We start from the raw sequence: 24484 nt of genomic DNA on the forward strand, positions 1-24484 counted from the left end.
ATGCATACCATGACTAAGAGCCCGCATGCCACAACTAAGACTGAGTGCAGCCTAAATAAATAAATGAATATTAAAAAAAAAGGTAAATGGAAAACTAGAACATTTTTTTAAAAAGCAGCAGGAGGGGATGACAATGACCTGAAGGAGGCACAAGGGGGCTTATTTCTGAGTTTATGAAAACTCTCGAAGTTGTTCATTTATCTGTACGCTTTTCATATGCCCTACTGCAAATTCACAGTTCACTAAAATGTAGAAATGACAAGTTGCAACAACTTACTGATCCATTGTCACCACGGCAAAAAAACCTCATTATGGTACTGAATGCATCAGGTTCTTCACCTGTTACCACTAAACATTTGAAAAATACAGCTAGTCTCCGGATCCCAGCTTCCCACCACTGAGTGTTTATCTAGAGGGGTCCCACAAGTCAAAGGATCCAAAGAATATCCAGGGCCCTCCAAAGTTAATCTCTCATACCATACTTTAAAAATTGAATCTCATTAAAGTATACATTCATAAGAATTAAATAACCAGTTAACACTCCAGTCTGCCTCAGAGTAGTGAATTGAATTTTTCTTCTTTTTACTTCTGAATTTTCCTACCTTTTTTTTTAAAAGAAATGACTTATTTAATAATCAGCAAAAGAGAAATGTCATTTTAAATAAAAAACAGTGGAAGAAAGATACGTTTTTATAAGGAGTCAAATGCTGAGTGCGTTACAGCAATCATGAATAATCAAAAAGCCAGGCTGGTGCATCAGAAAGAGCCTCAGCTGTGTTTCAGGAGACCCAGACTAGCATTAGAGTAGCCGGGCCACCTGAGCACCCAGGCTCAGCCACCCTCTTAAGCCTGCAGGGCTGCTGTGAACACCAGCTGAAATCCTATGTGAACTGTTAAGCACTAGGCAAACATTAAAAAACACTGAAAGACAAATACCATGTAGGAAAAGTTTCTACAAAACATGAATGTAGACTTCCCTGGTGGCGCAGTGGTTAAGAATCCGCCTGCCAATACAGGGGACACGGGTTCGAGCCCTGGTCCGGGAAGATCCCACATGCCGCGGAGCAACTAAGCCCATGCGCCACAACTACTGAAGTCTGAATGCTTAGAGCCCGTGCTCCGCAACAAGAGAAGCCACCGCAATGAGAAGCCCGTGCACGGCAACAAAGAGTAGCCCGAGCTCACCACAACTAGAGAAAGCCCGCACACAGCAATGAAGAACCAATGCAGCCTAAAATAAATAAATAATTCATTAAAAAAAAAAAAAGAACGTTCTTTAACAACCATCAACTGAACAGGACAGGCTGGAGGACTTTAACGTGGCTCTTAACCTGTGGGCTGCCCAAACGACCCAGATTTATTTCTGGGTCCCCTGGCCTGTAAGTACACAGAGAACTGTCGGTAGCCTGACTGAATAGCACATGTAAGAAGGCATTATTTTTCATAAAGTCTGTGCTGTTACAATCAGGTTTTTTAAAGGTTAATTCATAGTAGCTTTGTTGTGTACTCTCAAAACAACTCAAATGGTAATAAATTTTTAAAATTAAAACTGCATACCAAGATTGGAAACCAATGATGTAACTTTTTACTTCACAATGGAAATTTTAAAGTATTCCCTAGCTGAGCTGAGCTTAAGTCCAGGAAAGGCCGTAGTAAGAGCAAGCCCTCTGGCTGTGAGAGGGTGGGGAGACCAGAGAAGGCGCTTCCCTGCACCTGGGGACGGGCACGCACGCAAGGCCACTTGAGAGCCAAGCAAGGTCCCTGACTCCCTTGATGGGCTTCCTCAAACGTGCTCTGTGCGGACAGCAAGCAGTCCTAGACAACCAGGATATGGACAACAGAATCAGTGAGACTGATCTCCGCGGCAGTGACGACATCACCAAAACAGAGAGCCCCGGGCAAGGCCTGAGATCCCCTGCATTAAGCCCTGCATCTTCAGGGAGATGAACAAGGCCAATACTGCATGTCACCACTGGAACCAACTCCCAAGCTCTCTTCCTCCCCCATGGAGACATTCTGCAAGTAGCTATTCTTAAATTGTTTCTGAAATCACAGCCTGGAGTACTAAAATTGAAACTAGTCGGAGACAGTGCTAAAAAGCCTGTTCTGATTTCCCGCACCGCATCACTTTTACTTTTGATTCACAAATCACACTAACCACAGCCGCCATTAACAAGTTTTAAAATATAAGTGCAAACTATTTTTCTGTGTTTAATGCCATATGCGGGAAGGAAAAAGCAGAAAATACAAGGAACGTGCGAGAGCAAATAACTGAAGAGATCAACACATCGCAGCAAACTGCAGACAGAAGCACACAGCTCTAGCAGACGGCAGTCACAGACGCAGGTGTGATCACGCAGAGGAACAAATGCCGGGAATACAACCGCCACCTTACAGGGGAGACAGGAAGCAGCAGAAAGCCAGGAGCAGCGAAGTGGGGGGAGCTAACTTCCCCAGCTCCAGCCTCCTTCAGGCATGACATCAGTGCCAGGTGAACCACCGTCTGGGCCTCATGCAGGAGGACTCCTCCAGACTTCCCCGGAACACCCGGACTCTAACTCCCAGACCAATAGCCTGGTGAGTTCTCCTTAGCCATATGTGAATTACGTAGATGGAGAGCCAGACAACTCATGACAGTAATAATGGTAAATATCTACGTCAAATCTCAGAGAGAAATAGTGCATAAAAGGGCTCTCCCACGTGTGTGGTCTGGGTTTGCTACACGTTTGCATAGAAAGACTAACGCCAAACCGAAGGGCAAGGATGTTCTCAGGGCAGGTCCCTTTGGAAATTTATTATAAGCTAATCAAACAACCAAAACGTTCTGCTTCGCTTGGTGGTGGGGTCAGGAACTGGATTCAAAGCCACACTGTACTATAAAGCAATGCTCTTTGTTTATGGGGTTTGGGGCAGGGGTTAGGCCTGGTTGGCACCAAGAAATATTTTTGCTCCATGAGGTTGCTAACAATTACCTGAAAAAATGTCCAAATAAAGCTGTTTTAGAGTATCTTCTATATTCCACTCCCCCTTCTGTTTGGCTACTCCTGAAATTCTACCACAAATGCAAAACTCACGTCCCCTCTTAAAGAAGGGGAACCAGAGGACTTGTGGGACGTGGGGTGGCGGAGGGTTTTATCTAGGATGATACTGGTACTGAGACTGGGAGGTGGCACATGAAACTTTCACTGTCGGCTAAAGCAGCAGCCCCAGCCTGCCAAGTGCACCTCTGCTCAGACAGCCCCCGAAGCTGACATTCGCACTGTAAGATGACAGTGACACCAACCCCCTCTTCAGTGAACAACAAAAAATGCTGGAGAGCAAAAGGTAAAACAAGTTTAGAGATGAAAATTACCCTTCAAAAAACACGACCGATTTAGAAACTGTGATATTATCTTCTATGAACTCTCTTCAAAAGCAAACCAAATCAAATGCTGTTGTTAAAATGAACAAGGCTTTCAAGTTACCCAGAACACCGTGCTGCCTGGATTACTCTGAATGCACTTGCTGAGATGAAAAATAACTCCTTTTACAAAAAAATCTCAAATTCTACCGCCAAGCCATTCCACAAGAGAATTCCTGGCCGTGATCACTCACCATCTTTAAATTCCTTGAGGATAGGAACCAGGTCTATCTCCCTGAGTCAACAGGCAATGCCTGATACATGGTAGATACTCAAAACAGCTGATGAATGGATGAAACGCTACTCATCGTTACACTCCTCTAAATGCAAACAATACTTAAGGCTACCACACTTAATACCCACTTAAGTATATCAGGCTGGGTAACAAAGTTTAAAAACAAAAGAAAAGAAATCAGACTACAACAGGGCTTGGACAGGATCTTCAGGAGAAGTACTCACAACTCACTTTCCAGTTCTTAGACTCAAATCTGAACAAACTCTCCTAAGTCTGGAGAGAGAAGCACACCAAAAGAAGACTTTATCAATCCATGGATGAGAAGTCATGCGGGTAATCAGCTGCTTCAGTCACAAGGAAGAGACAAGAGCCTGTTCTTTTGGAATCCAAAGAGAAGATACAGTATTTTCAACAGGAAAGAACCACATGGCAGGACTGCCAGCCCAACTCATTTGACAGAAGACGTAGGTAACAAAAACTTTCAAACCTCAATTGAGTACTCTGCTATGATGCTAGAGCTCCCAGTTTACTGGCACTACACTACTTGAAAACAAAAAACTGTGTTAAAACTCACAACTGCAAATGGAATATGTTATGGTTTTAAGGCAGAACTAATGGCACCAGAAAAGGCTTCCAAAATGACATCACTAGAAAGAAAGGAGGCGGAGAGAGACAGATACCAGGTGGCAAAAGATACTTCACAAGCTTCAGGGGCATCAGAAAGCAGTACAATCCGGAGGCCGAGCACAGTGCTCTGGAGTCTGGGCGCCTGGACTCAAATCTCCGCTCCATAACTTATTACTTCTGCGACCTTGGGCAAATGACTTAACCTCTCCGATCTTCCATTTCCCTATCTATAAGTGGGCCCAGTAATGGTACTTGAGAAATCTATTCTGAGAATTAAATACAATAATCGGTGCAGAAATATCGCCACGCTGCCTAACATGCAGTAACCGCTCCAATGTTTGCTACTGTTATTTTCAATTTTCCCAGTTTTGCGAACCATTCCTTTCGGGGAAGCCCGAACTGAACGCCCTAAGCGGGCCCCGCCGCGGTCCGAACCAAACACAGCTCTGCACCCAGCCACCGTCTCTCCCCCAGCAAGTTTGGAAACTTCTTCCACGCCTCACCGTAACGTCTTTGTGATAAAAAGCTCCCAGTCGCGGGAGCCCGAGGCGCCCGAGGGAGCCCGGGACACGTGACCCGGGTCTCCGTGGACTCGCAGCGTCGGGGACCCTCATCCGCATCGGTAGGACCGGACGGCGGGCACGCGGCTCTGCCTGGCACCGGAGCAGGGTGGGCGGCGCCCCCGCCGCTGGACGGCCGGCCCCCGCCCTCGGCCGCCGCCCCAGTGCCGGGCCGCCCAGGCTAGGTCGCCCTGGCCGTCTCGGGCCGGACGCCCCGGGAAACAGGCGTGCGCGCCGCCAGCCGGGGTCACACCCGGCGACCTCTGACACCCCCGCGGACGCTCGGCCGGCCTGACGCCGGGCCCGAAGACACGGAGCTCCCCAAGAGGCCGGGCCGGGCCTGCCCAAGACGCGAACGGCGCGCACCGGCGACCTAGGGCTGGGAGGGGGATGGGGCCGGGCCGCCACTTACCGCGGCCGCTCCGCTAGGCTCCGGGCCGGGCGCGTCGCGAGGGCTCCGCCGAGGAGGAGACGAGGGGTCGACAGGAGCGAAGGAAAGTCCAAGCTCCGATTCCGGCGGGCTCCTCGGCCTGTCCAAGCTTCCAACGCCGCCGCCGCCGCCGCCGCCTCGGGCTTTATGGCCAAGACTCCGGCTCCGCTCCCACTTCCGCCACCGCCGCCGCCCCGAGCGGAAGTACCTGTCACGAGACGCTCGACGCCAGGGCTGCGGGGGAGGAGCCCCGCCTCTACCGTGCGTCAAGTTCAGCCGCCTCGGGCCTGGGCCTGGGTCACGTGGCCCAAACATGTCTGCCCCCAGTGGCTGCGGCCATCTTTGAGGCCCGGCCGGGAGCAGGGTGGCGCCATGCTGGACCCACCCACCGATGCCTCAGCCCCTGAACTTAGCACCAAAAGAGAAGCAAAGAAATTGAACCCACTAGAGCTCTGCGAAGGACGGGGCACCCTACCCAGCTCCAGCTCCACCTGCACACATTAGAATCTACTCAGAAGTTTGGCTCCATCTTCAAAAACATGCTCCTCTCATAGCCTTTTCTTACTGGTTCATGCAAACTTCATTCTTTTGGTTGCTGGGTACAAAAACTTTGGAATCATTCTTGATCCCCGTAGTGGGTTGAATAGTGACCCCCCCTACACATCCTGGAACCCGTGGGTGTGACCTGATTTGGAAAAAGGGTATTTGAAGGTGTAATTAAGGATCTGGAGAGAGATCATCCTCGATTACCATGGGGGGGCCCTAAATCCAATGACAAGTGTCCTTATAAGAGACACAGAGAAGAGAAGGCCACGTGGAGATGGAGTCAGCGGCTGGAGTGAGTAGCCACAACCCAAAGAATGCCAGCAGCAAGAGCGGGGAGAAACGGTGTTGAGTTTAGACTTTTGTATTTGAGAGAACGTATTTCTGTTTTTTTTGGTTTTTGCGTTTTTTTGCGGTACGCGGGCCTCTCACTGTTGTGGCCTCTCCCGTTGCGGAGCACAGGCTCCGGACGCGCAGGCTCCGGACGCGCAGGCTCCGGACGCGCAGGCTCGGCGGCCATGGCTCACGGGCCCAGCCGCTCCGCGGCATGTGGGATCTTCCCGGACCGGGGCACGAATCCGCGTCCCCTGCATCGGCAGGAGGACTCCCAACCACTGCACCACCAGGGAAGCCCATTTCTGTTGTTTTAACTACCAAACTTGTGATGATTTGTGACAGCAGTTCTAGGAAACTAACTCAACTCCCCTTCTCTCGGACCCCTCATCCACAAGCTTCAAAAGATATCCGGAATGTGACTCCCCCTTTTCTGAACCGCCATCATTTCTCACCTGGATTATGGCAACAACCTTGGTTTCCTGCTCCCACCTCATTCCCTATCCAGTCTTAACACAGTAGCCAGAGTAATTCTATAAAAATGTCAAACTATGTCATTCTCCTGCTCAAACTATTCCCATAGGTCAGAATAAAAACTAAAGGCTTTACAAACAAAAGGTCCTATCCTGGGAATTCTCTGGCAGTCCAGTGGTTAGGACTCTGCGCTTTCATTGCCAAGGGCCCATGTTGGATCCCTGGTTGGGGAATTAAGATCCTGCAAGCCGCCAAAAAAAAAAAAAAAAAAAAAGTCCTGACCCCTTAGATACTTCTCGGACCTCATCTCCTTCTAACATCCCCTCTGATCAGTCTGCTCAGACTACACTAGTTTAAGAAAAGAGAAGGCACACGTGTAACTAAAGCCTTTGCAGTTGTATTTCTTTCGATCCGGACAGTTCTTCCCTCAGATATCTGTATGGCCACTCCCTCACTTTCTTCATGTTTTGACTTAAATGTCATCTTCTCAGTGAGAATGGCCTTCCCTAAATAAAACTGAAGTTCCTCTTCCTATCACACTAGACATAAAACATCCACTTGCTATCTCCCTTCCTGCTTTCTTGTTTCTTCATATTGCTTTCTTGTTTGCTTACTGTCCCTCTCCCCCACTAGAATGGCAGTTCCGTAAGGGTAGGGATTTTGTCTGTTTCATTCATTGCCATATCCCTGATTAGAACAGTGCTGGGGCACAGTAGATGCTCAGTGAGTACCATTTATAGAGTATTCAGGGCAATGCAAGTTGGAAATGGACTCCGAAGCCAAGAATTATGGTAATTCCACCCCACTCTGCAGCCATTCAAAATGCTAGGCTTAAAGAAACAACTAGAGAACACAGAAAAAGGCAGAGCACAAAAATAAAGAGACCTGTGAACCCCCAGCTTTCTAAGAAGCAGACCAAGATGGCTATTCAAATGCAAACATGGCTATTTCTCATGAAAAAGAAAGGACTACTCCGAAGAAACCCATCAGCCAAGAAGGTGGAGTCGGGAGCTGCAGAGAATTATTCCCAAGGAGCAGGATTGGACCCTTATCAGAAAACTGACAACATGTGCCTAACTGGATTTCAAAATTGCTGTGACCCAGTCGTAGCTATGTCACTCCTGTTTTTCCCCTTTTGAAGAGAAGGGTCTGCTCCGGTTGTCATGTGCTTGTCAACTCTGTTTGTTGGCTCTGTGCTGTGGAGAGTAGAAAACATGCCCGTAGCTCACAGGTCTTCAGATCAAGAGAAACATATTCAAGAAACTGTTCTTGAGGAATCACAGGAACTTCATCTTCTGAGGAGCCTCATTTGCACCAGGACCTGATTTACACAAGATCCACTATGAGCCAGTGATGTACTGGGATGAGATTTTTAGGGCCTCTGGGAGGAGGTGAGCATATCTGGCACACAGGAGAACTAGACAAAATCTGTATCCTGAAGGTAGACCACGATAGATTTAAAAAAGTGGTAAATTCTTTGTTCCTCCTTCCTTTGAGTTGTGGAATCTACTTCCCTTCCTTTTGCATTTGGGTTGGCCTTACTTTTTTTTTCCTAATAAATTTATTTTTGGCTGCGTTGGGTCTTCGTTGCTTTGCGCAGGCTTTCTCTAGTTGTGGTGAGCGGGAGCTACTCTTCGTTGCGGTGTGCAGGCTTCTCATTGCGGTGGCTTCTCTTGTTGCGGAGCACGGGCTCTAGAGCGCAGGCTCAGTAGTTGTGGCTCACGGGCTTACTTGCTCCACAGCATGTGGGATCTTCCCGGACCAGGGCTCGAACCCATATCCCCTGCATTGGCAGGCGGATTCTTAACCACTGCACCACCAGGGAAGTCCCTATATTATCTTTAAGTTTTAACTATGGGACTGTATTAACTACCAAATATTTAAATTAGGGACTTCCCTGGTGGTCCAGTGGTTAAGACTCTGCGCTCCCAATGCAGGGAGCCCACATTCGATCGATCCCTGGTCAGGGGACTAGATCCCCGCACGCCGCAACTGAAGATCCTGCACACGGCAACGAAGATGCCGCGTGCCGCAACTAAGACCCGGTGCAGCCAAATAAATATATAAATTTTTTCTAATTAAAAAATATTTAGATTAAAAAAAGAAATCCACAGAGTGATAAATGGGATGCAGGCGATAAGATGGGCTTCTCGGACAGTGAGGGAAGTTGGAGGAGAGGTGACATTCGACACAGGTGGTGAGAAAGGCTCCCTAAGGAGGTGACATTTGAGCAGAGAGACCTGTTGACAAGATGGAGCGACCCTGCTGAGATTACCTGAGCAGAAGGTGTTACGGGACAAGGGAACAGCAGAGGCAATAGCTTTGTGCAGAGACAAGGTGTCCTGTTCAAGTGTGGTTGGGCAGAATGAGGAAGGGAGAGAGGGAAGAGAGGGGGTGGGGAGACGGGCAGAGCTGGCTCACGCAGAATCTCATGGGTGGTGGGAAGGCCTTTGACATGTGTGTGCGTGTGAGGAGAAGTCCGGGGAGGGTCTGAAGCAGAGCGTGTGCGTGTCTATGTGTGAGGTGTGTCTCCCTTCACAGGCTGCTTCACTGCGGCCCTTCCCCTGTTCCCACGGCAACCCATGGCCCGTCCAGGCCCGCCGCAGCCCCAGGATACTGCTTGCTTGATGTCTGCTGATTCATTCCCTCCTCGTCCAGCCTGGGGACCAGCACCTGCCCTGGCCTGCCTCAATGGCCCAGCACCCGCTGGGTACATGTCTGACCAATTCAACGCAGGGTCAAATGTTGAATTTTTCTGTGTGGTGCAGCTTTGCATGATTGATAAAGTTCTCTGAGATTTTCTATTCAAACACAGATGGTTTGGCTCAAGGGTTCCACCCCTGGCAGTTTTCACTAGCCCAGGAGTTAGGCTGGGTGGTCCTCCACCCTGAGCCCAGCACTCAGCCGGAGCCCTGTGCCTTTGAGGTACTCTTCTGAGCTCCCTGGGCCCCAGTGTCCTCGTTCTGAAATGGTGTTGATGAGCCCGCCTCTCTGGGTCACTGGGGACTCACACGTGAATGTGACTTCCAAGGTGCTCCATCACATGTGGGGGAGACCAGAGTTACATGTCGGTTTCTGGGTGGTGGCTTCAGGCACTTTTCTTTAAGATGTGATCACTCATCCATTCATTCAAAAGTAATTAGGGACTGCCACAACTACTGAGCCTGTGCTCTAGAGCCCGAGAGCCACAGCTACTGAAGCCCGCGTGCCTAGAGCCAGTGCTCTGCAACAAGAGAAGCCACCGCAATGAGAAGCCTGCGCACCACAATGAAGAGTAGCCCCCGCTCCCTGCAACTAGAGAAAACCCATGCGCAGCAACACAGCCAAAAATAAATATATATATTTTTAAAAATGTAATTAGGGACTTCCCTGGAGGTCCAGTGATTAGGACTCTGCACTTCCACTGCAGGGGGTGTGGGTTCGATCCCTGGTCACGGTACTAAAATCCCACATGCCGCACAGCACAGCTTCCAGGTTGACCACAGGGACACAGAGATGAACCAGCCCAAGTCCCTGAGCTCCAGGAGGTGCCAGTGGGCTGTGTGTGTGTGTGGAACGCCCACAAAAAGACAACCACACATCACCCTAGACCCTGCTCCTCCGACAACTAGCCACAGGCTGCTTTCCAGAGCCTTCCTGCCCACAAGGCTGCACTGCAGCCCTCTGCCCACGGTGACCCTTTCACGGACGGGCACTCGAGCAGCTCCAGAGCATCACAGTCTTTTTTGGGGGGTGGAGGGAGCAGACCTGTTGGGAGAAGGAAGACTTTTTTCCCAGGAGAAAGAGTCAGCCATGCCTAGACTTGCTGGGGGCTTCCTGTCACCTGGAGAGCAGAGCCCGCGTGCGGCAGAGCTAAAGTGGGGCGGCAGGGACGCGTCAGAGGGACACAACCAGGGACACTTCATCCAGAGATGCCCGAGTCCTCCCTGCCCCCCAGCCTCTGCCACGTGCTTACTGGGGAGCCCCAGCCGCTCTGGGGCTGGTCTCCATGGAGCCGAGCAGCTGCAGGGCCCAGGTCCTACCTGCCTGGAAGCTCAGAGGCCTCGGCTCCCCTAGTAACCGCAGCCCAGAAACGTAGGTCGTGGACATCCCCACCGGGAAACTGGCCAACAGGACGGACGCCGGAAGTGGGGAGCTGAGAGGAGAGTCTGCTGTCACCTTCCCACCTTCCCCAGTGGCTGTTCCTAACGGCCTTCCTGGGGACGGCGTGTGCGAATAAGTTTGTCAGAATTAGCAAATAAAAATACTGGTAGTAAAACATCGTTCGTGTTCATCGGAATTCCCACGTGGCGGCGTCCTGTGTCAACCTGGCGGCGGTCCTTGCTGAGCATCACGCCAGCATAACACTCACCTCGCACTTCCCTCCCGCTCCCCGCCTGGTTTGCCAGGTCCTGAACCCGGCATAAAGCAGCAGCACGTGAAGCCGGGCCTCAGGCTCTGTTTTCCGGGGAGCTGAGGTAAGACGAGGCAGTTCAAGTAGATGTTTGTCACTTGCATCCAAAAGAGCCCTGGTGACAACTCAGCCTCAGTTTCCTCTTCTGTGGCACGAGGATGACAACTTCCGCCCCACTCACGGCCCAGGATGGACGAGCACGTCAACGACCCTAGGAGGGGCGAGGTGGCCAGGCCAGAGGCAAGGGGTCAGTGCAGCCACTGCTGGAGAGCTGCCCCACTACCCCAAGTCAACGGGCTGGGAGGCAGGCGCTGCGCCCTCAGCAGCTGTGGCCCTCCCACGTTCTCTCCCATGGACCGCGTCTCTGCGGGTGCCCCTTCTCGGGGTCACTGCGCCTGACTCTTTCAGACTCTGTGCTTCAGATTAACAAGCACTGTGGGGACGGGGGGCGCCCGCCTCCACCCGTCGTTCTTCCTATGCTGTGCACTGAAGCCCTCCTGCGGCTCCATCCTGACAAGCTGTGGGTGTCTCGTCCTGCCTTCCCTGACCAACACGGGCCCCCCGTGTGCACCTTCCATCCCCCCGGAACGGCCTTCAAGGCCCTACATCATCTGGCCTTTGTATCTTTCATCTATTTATTCATTCAACAAACGTAGCTTGAGCACTTACTGCGTGGCGGGCACTGGAGAGACAGCAGAGAACAAAACAGACAAAAATCCCTGCCTTCATGTAACCTATATTCTAGTGGCAGACACAGAATTTCACCATGTAAATAAGCGAAATATATAGTATATTAGGCACTTCCCTGGTGGTCCAGTGGCTAAGACTCTGTGCTCCCAATGCAGGGGGCCCAAGTTCGATCCCTGGTCAGGGAACTAGATCCCACATGCATGGCACAACTAAGAGTTCGCATGCCACAACTAAGGAGCCCGCTGGCCGCAACTAAGAACCGGCTCAACCAAATAAAGAAATAAAATATTATGGTATATTACATGGTGATAAGTGTGGGGAACAGAAACAAAGCAGGGCAGTGGGTGGCGAGTGACCCCGGCCCCCGGCCTCCCTGTCTCCTGGCATCAGGCCGCTCCTGCCGCACCAGCTTCTTCCGGCTCCCAGATACACTGAGCTTGCCCCTGCCACTGCCCATCCAGCTCCCCTGGCCCAGACAGTCCCCCTGCCCCCGTTTCCAAGATCTTCTCCGGGTTGGATCCTTCTTACCACTGAACTCAAATGACACTACAGGGAGGCCCTCACGGGCCAATATAACCTTGTTACGTTGTTACATTGTCTCCAAAGCACCTCAATGAGCAAGGATCCCCTGTAATTATTCGTTTCCTTGTTTTATGGGGAAATTCTCCCTCCTCCTAGAATTCCCCCTTCCTGAGAGCAGGGACCTTGTCTACCTGGTTTGATGCTGTGATTTCAACGCCTGGAACAGTGCCTGGGACATGACAGATACTCAGCGAATATTCACTGAACGACTGACAAATTCATTGCTCTCCCATCCCCCTACTCCTCTCCTTTCACATAAAGAATTCCCCCCTTTCCTTTAAGGCTAGTTCATCAAGAATATATTAGTAGGGACTTCCCTGGTGGTGCAGTGGTTAAGCATCCGCCTGCCAACGCAGGGGACACGGGTTTGAGCCCCGGTCCGGGAAGATCCCACACGCCGTGGAGCAACTAAGCCCATGCACCACAACTACTGAGCCTGCGCTCTAGAGCCCACGAGCCACAACTGCTGAGCCTGCGTGTCACAACTACTGAAGTCCGCGCGCCTAGAGCCCGTGCTCCGCAACAAGAGAAGCCACTGCAATGAGAAGCCCTCGTACTGCAACAAAGAGTAGCCCTGGCTCTCTGCAACTAGAGAAAGCCCGCACGCAGCAATGAAGACCCAACGCAGCCAAAGATAAATAAATAAATAAGATTTTTTAAAAAAAGAATATATTGGTAAACACACCGTCACGGTACTGTGTTACAGAAGGCAACCCTACCTGCTATAACAAATAGGCCTCCAAATGAGTCAGATCTCAAACAAAACAGAAGCAGGTGGCTTTCCTCCACACACTGACGTGGGGACTGGGCTCATTCTCCCCTGTGGCCACACCATTCCCAAGGGGCTCGCCATCGTCTAGATAGAGCTAGTAGCAGGGGTAGAACTTCGTGGAGATGGTACATCTTCTTCTTGATGCCTGGGTGTGCAAGGGACACATGCCACCTCTGCTCGTGTTACTTTGGTAAGAGCTAGTCATGCTGCACACCTGGATGCATGAGGACCTACGGAACAGGGGCGCAGGTGAGGCAACAGCTGTGCACTCCAGAAGAGGGAGAGCAAACCTCGCTGGGGAGCTGTCTGCCTCTGCCACTGATACAGCGTGGTGATCGCTGGGTACAGGAAGTGAAGGAGCGAGGGCGGCCCAGGAGAAACACCTGAGGTAGCCTGGGAGACAGAGTAGTCAAGGAGGGCTTCCCAGAGCCGGAGGTGCTGCGGTGACTCATGAAGGATGATTAAGAACTTGCTGGGCCAAGAGGAAGGCGACTGCTTGGGAGGGACAGCTGGGTGCGAACGTTTAGAGAAAAGAGAGCACATGACATAACTCATTCCAGAAATTGCTGACGGCTTAGTGTTCCTGGAGAACAGAGTTCAAGGGAAGGAAGCAGGAGCAGTAAGGAAACTCACGCACAAAGACTGGGTCATGGTGGGTCGTGAATGCCTTTGATCCAGATGTCAACAGGGCCTTTTCCTGTTTTCCTCGTATTGACAGCCAAGATCCAAAATTGAGGGCAAAGAGCATGGAGGATCTGACACTTCGGATGACTAGGACATCGGCTGAGACGGGGGCGCACAGGCACAGAGAAGCGGCAGGACTGGCCCCGCCACGACGGCTCCCCTCCTCCCCTACCCACACAAGCAGCAGCAGCAGAATCGTGGGCAGAGGGGACAGAGGGAATTCTTGCAGTCACAGGGCTGCTGAGCCCAGAGTACTGGGCTCCCCTCCCCCGCCGTTGCCAAGGTGAGGTGTAAAGCTGGGGTGGGGGAAGCAGGACGGACTGGCATCTCATTCCCCAAGGGAACCTCTGCGTCGTGGGCAGCAGGTGTGTGGATCCTGTCCTCTGCCTTCCCGGCAGGGACAGGAGAGGGGCTCAAAGAGGAGGCTGCAGGGCGGCTGCCTGCAAACCTGCGTGGGTAAAGCCACTAGGCAGGCCTTTCCGAGTCAAGGGGTTGGTCCGAAGGGCAGCAGGCTTGAGCCTCTGTATCAGCAATCTACTACGACAAAACTAAACACTCCCGAACCTGAGGGCCATAAACTTGGGGTCATTTCTTATCTCATGATCCCTGTGGGCCAGGAGGTCAGACTGAAGGTCACGTGCATGACTTATCTCTACTCCGTGCTGTCTGGGGCCTCAGCTGAGAGCCGTGAAGGATGATCTGAAGGCCTGCCTGGGGCTCGCTCACACGCTGGCCGACCGGTGCTGACCAATAAGCTTATTTCCATAGGGCTGTTTGTGTCCACACAACACGGCAGCTGGCTTCCCCCTGAGAAAACGATCTGAAGAACTGAGGTAGACGCTGGAACGTCGGATAGGACCGAGCCTCTGAAGTCCTGTGTCATCACCTCCACAGAACTCAGCTGGTCACACAGGTCAGCTCCCATTCGGTGGGAGAGGGGACCACGGAAGGACATGAACCCCGGCGGGAAGAATCACGGGGGCCAACGTGGAGGCCGGAGACCACAGCTCCCTCCCTGGCTCCGCAGCCAGGAGGGCTGGCCAGGGACGGGGCACCTGAAGAGGATGAGCCAGAGGGGCAGGAAGAGTTCAAACCTGAGTCAGCCCTCCCTCATCACGGACCTGAGCTGTGGGACGGCCCCAAAGGGCTCTGCGGAAAACTCACACACGGCCTGTGCGGGATGCAGGCCCAACAGAGATGGCAGTGCTCACGGAGCAGCTGGGACCTGAAAGATCTGTTCACAAGATGGCCCATTCCCCACTGCTCTCCAGTGTCACCTTTGGCATAAATCGGATGACTGGGTATTTACGGGTCTATTTCTAGACTGTCCTGTTCCATGATCTGTTTACCCATCTTTATGCCAGTACCACACTAATCACTATACTTACATTATAGATCCTGATATCTGGCGGTGAGAGAGCCCTCCAACTTCCTTCCTCCTCTCCTGGATGGCCTTGGCTATTGTTGGCCTTTTGCATTTCCATGTAAACTTTAGAATCAACTTGTCAATTTCCACCCCAAAAAATTCTGCTAGAATATAGACTGGAATTGCATGGCATTTATACTCCACTTGGGGAGAATTTTACTGAGTTATACACTTACTTATTATTTGAATGCTTTTTCCTATGTATGTTACACTTCAAAATTTTTAATGTCATTAAGAAATCTGCTACCCAGAGCATATTTCATATTTATATTATAAGACATTGAGATTCTGCAACCAATTAACACTAATTTTTTTTTTTAATTTTACATTTTTTTCCCAGGGGGTCTGTGTTCCCTCAAATTCCATTGTTTGCAAACCATCTTCCCATGCCATCAACACTGCTATTTATGGAAAGGGAGTTGACTTAGAAATTTTTTTAACTTTTTTTAAGAAAAACTTTATATCACCATCATAAGGGGATAACGAGTCTCTCTTGATATATATAGAAGATAACTGGCAAAAGAAGCATAATGAAAATAAGCATTATTGAATTATAACTAGATATTGTCTGCTGAAGGAAGCCTGCTCTTCCTTTGTTCAAAATGTGCATTTGCAAGTGTCAGAGAAATGCAACATACGCACTGCTATCACACTTAGAATTTCTCCTTGAGGTATTCAGAAAGATTGGAAAATAACCGGAAAAGGAATAATTTTGTCACTTTTCTCTTTTGGAGCTAATTGTGGATCCACATGTAGGTGTAAGAAATAATGCAGAGAGACGGCTTGAGCACTTTACTGAATGTCCCCCAAGGGTGACATTTTTGCAAAGCTATAGCTCTTCAGCGGACGACACGGACATTGGTCGTACTCAGAGCTCCTCAGTCTTGTACTCCTTTCTGCACGTGTGTGTGTGCGCGCACGCCCATGCGCGTGCATGCTATGTGCTACGTAACTGAATCCCCTGCGTAGGTCTGTGTATCCACCACCAGACTGTTTTTTAATTTCGTCCTCACTCAGGAACCCGGGCCGATGGCGCCAGCCTCCACCACTGCAGACCAGCCGCTGCTGTGTTTGTTCCAGCGCGCAAACGTGGAAACTCCTGCTCTGCCTCTTCAAGGCCCCTGCCCGCATGTAAAACATGATGCCTCCATTCATGTTTCCTTAGACAAAGCCTGTCACCTGGTCACAACAACTTCCATGAGGCAGAGAAGCATGATCTTACTATGACCCTGAAAGGAGGATAATCTGAGTATTAATGAACAGCATTGAATATCTGGACAGTATTTGAATATTAATGACCACTATCACACCGTTTAGACATTCCTCTCCCACTGACTGCACTAGTGAGCAACTTAAAAGGCCAGGACCGTATTCCATTCTTGGAAGAAACAAGGCAAACAGAACACAAACTGTTACGTCAAGCTTTCAAAATAACCTAACGCAGGTATTCCCCACTTTTTGGAAGTTCGCTTTATGCCACTTCGCTTTCACGAAAGACCTACGTTACTACCTGTTTTCACTAACCAGAAGCTCTCTAAAGAGGATTTTCACTTTTACGATCAAAGGCGAAAAGCAGAAGTAGTGTTCATCGTGTGTTCTGCCGCAAGCTGTCACAGAGGCAGCGCACGCGCTCAGCAGCAGCAGGAGCGGCCCCGCCAAGCCCCTTCCCCCAGGAGCCACACTCAGCAGCTCAGCGTCAAGCCACAAGCTTTAAACTGTGTCTGCAAGCATCTTATCCAGATTTATTCTGTGCATCTGTGAGCAAGATGTGTCCTAAGGTAACTGCTCCTTCGCTTTACGCCATTTGGCTCATGAAAGGTTTCTTAGGAACGCTTTACTTTCGGATAGTGGGGGAAGGCTGTTATTAATAATGCTGAGAGTAACCTCATTTCCCTTCTCCGTGCTCTCTGGAGGTATCTCAAGTGTGGGACAGTTATCTGGATCATCTCTCTCTCTGCCCTTTCATTAAACCAGGCACCAGGATCCACCCATCTGGTGTCCTATTCCTCTCCTGGGTTCATCCTTTGTTCCATTCCAACGCCTGACCTTGCATCCCATACAGCACGCACCACGATTCCACCCTCCTACTGGGGCCTGGCCTCCACTCTGCCTCAGGGATCTTTCTTTACTTTCAATGTTTCCGCTGAATGGAACTCAATAATTAAACATCGTGATAACAATTAATTTGATACTCAAAACAGAGACTCCAAAGAACTAACTGTTTTGAGTTTTCTTTTCCAGGCTTTGTCCAGATGCAGATGGAATTTTTATGCAATAATATCAGTATACAGACTTTTTTTTTTTTTTGGCTGCACCGCATCTTCTGAGATTTTAGTTCCCCGACCAGGGATGGAACCCAGGCCGTTGGCAATGAGAGCACGGAGTTCTAACCACTGGACCGCCAGGAAATTCCCTATGGACCATTTTTATACTGCCTATTCTACCTAATGTTATACCAAAGGCACTTATGTCACCAAATGCTTCCTAAGCATCCTGAAATCAGCTATCCCTTTCACTTTCTCTCTGATTATGTAAACAACATATGTTCATTAATGAACATTTTAGAAAAATCAGGCATCTGTGAATAGGAAAATGAGGCACCAACAATCATTCCACCTAGAGACAACTGGTAAAACAATATGTGGTATACGTCATTTGTGTCTTTTGTCTATGTTTGATATAACACACTGCAGTAGTTACCTTCAGAAAATATCCAAATCACCTTAAAACTTAGCAGCTGAAAACGACAAGCCTTTATTATCTCATGGTTTCGAGGGTCGGGAATCCAGGGGTAACGTGGCTGCAGTTGACGTGCTGGCTGAAGTCACCTCGAGGCTTGACGGGGGAAGGACCCACCTGGATGCTGACTCTTGCGGCTGTTGGCAGGCGTAGGTCTGCAATGGCTTGTCTGAGACAGCAGTTCCTCCCCACCCGGGAGCTCCACAGAGCTGCTCGGGGCCTGGAGCCACTTCCCCAGAGCGAGGGATGCGTGTGAGAGGAAGGGTGATGGACAGGCTCCATCTTTTTAGAACTTTTTAGAATGTCAAAAGCAACATTCCACCACTTCTGCTGTGTTGTTTGCTATGAGTCCCTAAATCTGGCCCGCACCAAAGACCAAGGGAGACACAAGGGGATGAAAATCACTGGGGGTCATTTTAGAGGCTGCCTTCCTACCACTTAGATGAAACATTATTTTGTAACCTACTTGTTGTTTATTTGAGATATAGTTCATATTCCACAAACCTTACCATTTACCAATTTTAAAGTGTACAACTCAGTGGGTTTTAGTATATCCACAGGGTGTGGAAATAGCACCACTTACTCCAGGGCATTTTCACCCCGTAAAGAAACTCCATGCCATTCGTAGCCACTCCCCATTCCCTCCTTCCCAGCCCCGGAGGCCAGTGACCTACTGTCTGTCTCTATGGATTTGCCTATTCTGAACACTGCACATAAATGCATATATGCAGTATGTGGATATTACATATACGGATACACATGAGTTGCATATATATGCGATCTTGTGTTTTGGCTTCTGAGCACTAACGTTTTCAAGGTTCTTCCGTGTTGTAGTGTGTCGTCAGTGCTCATTCCTCTCTATGGCCAAGAAAGATTCCACTGTATGGAGAGACACGTTTTGTTTATCCATTCATCAGCTGATGGACATTTGTTCTCTTTTTTGGCTACTAGGAATCATGCTGCTATTAATACTCACGTACACATTTTTGTGAACCTATGTTTTCAACTCTCTTGGGTATAAACCTGGCTGGTCATACGGTAACTCTACGTATCACTTTTTGAGGAACTGCCAAAGTACTTTCCAATCATTTTACATTCCCACCGGCAGTGGGTGAGAGTTCTGATTTCCTGATATCCTGGACAACGCTTGTCATTGCCCATTTTTCTCTTCCTGTACTCATCCTAGTGGGTGTGAAGTGGTTTCTCATTGTGGATTCGATTTGCGTTTTCCTACTGACTAATGAAGTTTGTATATTTTCATGTGCTTGTTGAACTTTTGTATACCTTCTCTGGAGAAACGTCCATTCAAATCCTTTGTCCATTTTTCAATTGGGTTGTCTTCTTATTGTGTTTTTTATATATTCTGGGTAATACATCCTCAGCAGATATATGATTTGCAAATATTTTCTTCCATTCTGTGGATTTTTTCACTTTCTTGACAGTGTTCTTTGACACATGAAAGTTTTAAAATTTGAAGTCCCATTAATTTTTTTCCTTGGCTGCTTGCGGTTTAGATGTCATAGCTAAGAAACCATTGTGTGCTCTAAGGTCGTAAATATTTACATCTACGTTTTCTTGTTTTCTTGGCCACGAAGCTTGCAGGATCCCAGCCACCCGACCAGGGACTGAACCTGGGCCCTCAGCAGTGAAAGCGTGGAGTCCCAACCACTGGACTGCCAGGGAATTCCCACATTTTCTTCTAAAAGTTTTACAGTTTTAGCGGTTACATTTGGGCCTTTGATCAATTTGAATTAACTTCTGTATATGGTATCGTTAGGGATCCAACTTCATTCTCTTGCAGTGGTCCCAGTACCATTTGTTGAAAAGAATATTCTGATCCCATTAAATGAGCTTGTCACCCTAACTGGAATCAATTGCCTGTAGATGTATGGGTGTATTTCTGGACTCTCTGATCGGTTCCGTTAATCCACGTCTATCCTGATGCCAGTACCACGTTGTCTGGATTACTGTTACTATGCAGTCGTTCTGAAATTGGGGAGTGTGAGGTCCTCCAACTTTGTCCTTATTTTCCAAGGTTGTTTTGACTTTTCTGGGTCCCTTGCATTTCCAAGAGATTAGGATCAGCTTGTCAGTGTCTGCCAAAAAAAAAAAAAAAAAAAGGCAGTTAAGTTTTGATACAAACTGCATTGTATCTATACATCAGTTTGGAGTGGATTATCATCTTAATATTATGTCTTCCAATCTATGAATGCAAGGTGTGTTTCCATTTATTTAGATCTTTATTTCTTTCAACAATGTCTTGAACTTTTCAGTGTATAAATCTTGCATTTTTGTTAAACTTATTCCTAAGTATTTTATCCTTTTCGATCTATTACAAATGGAATTTTAATTTCATTTTCTTCATTGCTAGTGCACAGATATAGAACTTTTTTGTATATTTATCTTGTATCTAGTAACCTTGCTAAGCTTGTTTATTAGCACTGTGTGTTGTGTACTTATTCCTTAAGAGTTTCTATATGTAAGATCATGTCATCTTTCGTTCCAATCTGAATGCCTTTTATGTCATTTTCTTGCCTAAATGCCCTGGCAAGAACTTCCAGAACAATGCTGAAAGGAAGTAATGAAAGCAGACATCCTTGTCTTATTCCTAATCTCAGGGAAAACTTCTTATTCTTTCACCGTTAAATATGATGGTAGCCATGGATTTTTCTTAGATGCCCTTTATCCATTTGAGGAAGTTCTCTTCTGTTCTTATTTTGTTAAGTGGTTTTTAAAAATCATATAGAGTATTGGATTTTGTCAAATGCTTTTTCTACATCTACTGAGATGCTCATGTGTTTTTTTTTTCCATTTTGTTCAATTAATATGGTATATTACATTAATTGATTTTCATATGTTCAACCAGCTTTGCATCCTGAGATAAATCCCAGCTGGTCATGGTGTATCCTTTTTAGATGCTACTGGATTCAGTTTGCTAGTATTTTGTTCAGGACTTCTGTATCTACGATCACAAAACATACTGGCCGGTAGTTTTCTTCTCTTGTGATGTCTTTGTGTGGTTTTGGTGTCAGGGTAATTCTGACTTCAGAAAATGAGTTGGGAAGTGTTCTCATAATTTTTGGTAAAAACTGGACATTTTAAATAACTGAATGTACAGCTCTAGAAATATGATTTTCTCCGTCCCCAAGGTCTGTTGTCATTACTGCTTGTCGTAGTAGTTAAGTAACTACCCTGAGCTAATTCTATAGTGTCTGTATTCTTTGTCACATAAGGTCACTGAAGTTTCTATTCAGTTAATGGTCAGCTAATGATAGGACAGAGATTTCTTTAAATGCCTGGAACAAATAAATCTCCCATTCTTTGCCAAGGGGCTGTAAGTGTGGCTAGGACAGGCTTTCAGGGTGCAGACAGGCAGTTTACAACTCCACCTTAGACTTCATTTCCTGAGTGGGCAATGCTTCAAGGTCAACAAAGGTGAGAGCTTAGGGTTTTCTCAGTTCTTTTCTGAGCAAGTGCACATCCCTGGGCACACAGACCCACATGTGTGCACGACCATCCAGACTTCCTGGAATGCGTCAAAGCTTCCAAAGCCCTTATGGAACTCTATTCCCTAAACTTTAAAGTTTTTTTTTTTTCAGGTCTACTGTTTGACCCAACTCTTATCTGTTGCCTCTAACAATCACATAGTTAAAAAACTTGCCTGTAATTGTTCTTTTAAAAATGTCCTCTAGAGAGAAGACTTTTCACACTGAGTGAGCTCCAAGGTAGCCTTGCAACTGAGGGCTTCCAGGGAACCACCAGACTGATCAAATAATGGCATCCATTTTAGAACGTGTCTTTAATGAGTTCTAGCTCCACTCCTCTTCCTCTGGTAGCTGCCATGTGGCACCAGAAATGCAGGCTGTTATTTCTAAAGGCTACTGTGGACCTGGAGAACAGAGGATGACTCTAGGGCCAGTTAAAATGTCATAACACTCACTGCTCACCCTTTTTTTTTTTTTGAATTTTATTTATTTTTTCATACAGCAGGTTCTTATTAGTTACCCATTTTATACATATCAGTGTAAACATGTCAATCCCAATCTCCCAATTCATCCCACCACCACCTGCCCGCCACTTTCCCCCTGGGTGTCCATACGTTTGTTCTCTACATCTGTGCCTCTATTTCTGTCCTGCAAACCAGTTCATCTGTATCATTTTTCTAGGTTCCACATATAAGCGTTAATATATGATATTTCTTTTTCTCTTTCTGACTTACTTCACTCTGTATGACAGATCTAGATCCATCCAAGTCTCTAAAAATGACCCAATTTTGTTCTTTTTTATGGCTGCATATATGTACCACATCTTCTTTAACCATTCGTCTGTCGATGGGCATTTAGGTTGCTTCTGTGACCGGGCTATTTATTGTAAATAGTGCTGCAATGAACATTGGGGTGCATGTGTCTTTTTTTTTTAATTTCAGTATGTTGTATTTTTTTCTTAATTTTTATTTATTTTTGGCTGTGTTGAGTCTTCGTTTCTGTGCGAGGGCTTTCTCCAGTTGCGGCGAGCGGGGGCCACTCTTCATCACGGTGTGCGGGCCTCTCACTGTCGTGGCCTCTCGTTGCGGAGCACAAGCTCCAGACACGCAGGCTCAGTAGTTGTGGCGCACGGGCTTAGTTGCTCCACGGCATGTGGGATCTTCCCAGACCGGGGCTCGAACCCGTCCCCTGCATTGGCAGGCAGGTTCTCAACCACTGTGCCAACAGGGAAGCCCCATGTGTCTTTTTGAATTATGGTTTTCTCTGGGTATATGCCCAGTAGTGGGATTGCTGGGTCATATGGTAATTCTATTTTTAGTTTTTTAAGGAACCTACATACGGTTCTCCATAGTGGCTGTATCAATTTACATTGCCACCAACAGTGCAAGAGGGTTCCCTTTTCTCCACACCCTCTCCAGCATTTGTTGTTTGTAGATTTTCTGATGATGCCCATTCTAACTGGTGTGAGGTGATACACCTCATTGTAGTTTTGATTTGCATTTCTCTAATAATTAGTGATGTTGAGCAGCTTTTCATGTGCTTCTTGGCCATCTGTATGTCTTCTTTGGAGAAATGTCTACTCAGGTCTTCTGCCCATTTTTTGTTTCGGTTATTTTTTTTTTTAAGATTGAGCTGCATGAGCTGTTTATATATTTTGGAGATTAATCCTTTGTCCGTTGATTCGTTTGCAAATATTTTCTCCCATTCTGAGGGTTGTCTTTTCGTCTTGTTTGTAGTTTCCTTTGCTGTGCAAAAGCTTTTAAGTTTCATTAGGTCTCATTTTTGTTTTTATTTCCATTAATCTAGGAGGTGGATCAAAAAACATCTTGCTGTCATTTATGTCATAGAGTGTTTTTCCTGTTTTCCTCTAAGAGTTTTATGGTGTCCAGTCTTACATTTAGGTCTCTAAGCACTATGAGTTTATTTTTGTATATGGTGTTAGGGAGTGTTCTAATTTCATTCTTTTACATGTAGCTGTCCAGCTTTCCCAGCACCACTTATTGAAGAGACTGTCTTTTCTCCATTGTATACCCTTGCCTCCTTTGTCATAGATTAGTTGACCATAGGTGCGTGGGTTTATCTCTGAGCTTTCTATCCTGTTCCACTGATCTATATTTCTGTTTTTGAGGCAGGACCATATTGTCTTGATTACTGTAGCTTTGTAGTATAGTCGGAAGTCAGGGAGTCTGACTCTTCCAGCACCATTTTTTTCCCTCAAGACTGCTTTGGCTATTCGGGGTCTTTTGTGTCTCCATACAAATTTTAAGATTTTTTTTTCTAGTTCTGTAAAAAATGCCATTGGTAATTTGAAAGGCATTGCACTGAATCTGTAGTGTTCACCTTTATTCTTGAATAAGTGCTCTCCAGCTTGTTTCAAGAACTTGGCTAGTTTCCACACTTCTCAAAAAGTTGATTCTGACAATTTTTGCCAACCTTCTGGTTGACTTTATGGAGGAAGCAATTTTTGTAATCCTCACACTGCCATTTTCACTCACACCATCATTTTCACTCACAGCTGCTTGTGTTGAAACTTGAAACTAAACCTTGACATTTTTCAAATATGACTAATTATTCCAAAGTATGATCTTCTCATGACTGATTAGTATTCCATTCTATGAATATGTTATTGTTTATTTAACAGCCATCTCCTGACTGGTAGACATTAGGTGGTGGAAGGCTCCAGGGACATGCAGGAACCAGCTTGTGCTGACTCTGAAGAGCCACTTGTGTACATCTCTTCCCAATTCCCTCCTTCAGTAAAGTTCCATTGGTAGCTTGAAATCAGCCACGGTGGAAACGCTTACACCACAGAAACTGGCAAAATTACAAAATATTTTCCCCCACCCACAAATGACAGGCAGCTTTTAAGAATTTAACTGCATATCACTGGGTGCAGGTATCATAACACAGAGCCGTAATAGGACCATATGTTTTTTTTGTTTTGGCTGCGTGGCATGTGGGATCTTATGGCACTTACGGCATGTGGGATCAGTTCCCTGATCGGGGACTGAACTTGTGCCCTGCAGTGGAAGTGCAGAGTCTTAACCACTGGACCACTAAGGAAGCCTAGGACCATGTTTTATTAATTTGTGTATCCTTAAGACTCAGCAG

At 47.5% G+C, this 24484-nt stretch overlaps 1 protein-coding gene across 3 annotated transcripts in view; it reads right to left on the bottom strand.

Annotated features, from left to right (window-relative positions):
* The window catches only part of RAB7A (RAB7A, member RAS oncogene family), a 94467-nt gene that overhangs the window by 54060 nt on the left and 15923 nt on the right, over nt 1–24484 (bottom strand). Inside the window, exon 1 of one of the 3 annotated variants that reach the window (XM_060023160.1) lies at nt 5235–5457. The exons of 1 other annotated variant lie outside the window; for it this stretch is intronic. The gene's annotated coding sequence lies outside the window, so the exon portion shown is untranslated. Of the gene's footprint in view, nt 1–5234; nt 5458–24484 lie in introns of those variants that run through there. One more of the 3 variants, XM_060023159.1, reaches the window with a different exon arrangement.

This window comes from Delphinus delphis, chromosome 10 (assembly GCF_949987515.2).
Source record: "Delphinus delphis chromosome 10, mDelDel1.2, whole genome shotgun sequence".
NCBI lineage: Eukaryota > Metazoa > Chordata > Mammalia > Artiodactyla > Delphinidae > Delphinus > Delphinus delphis.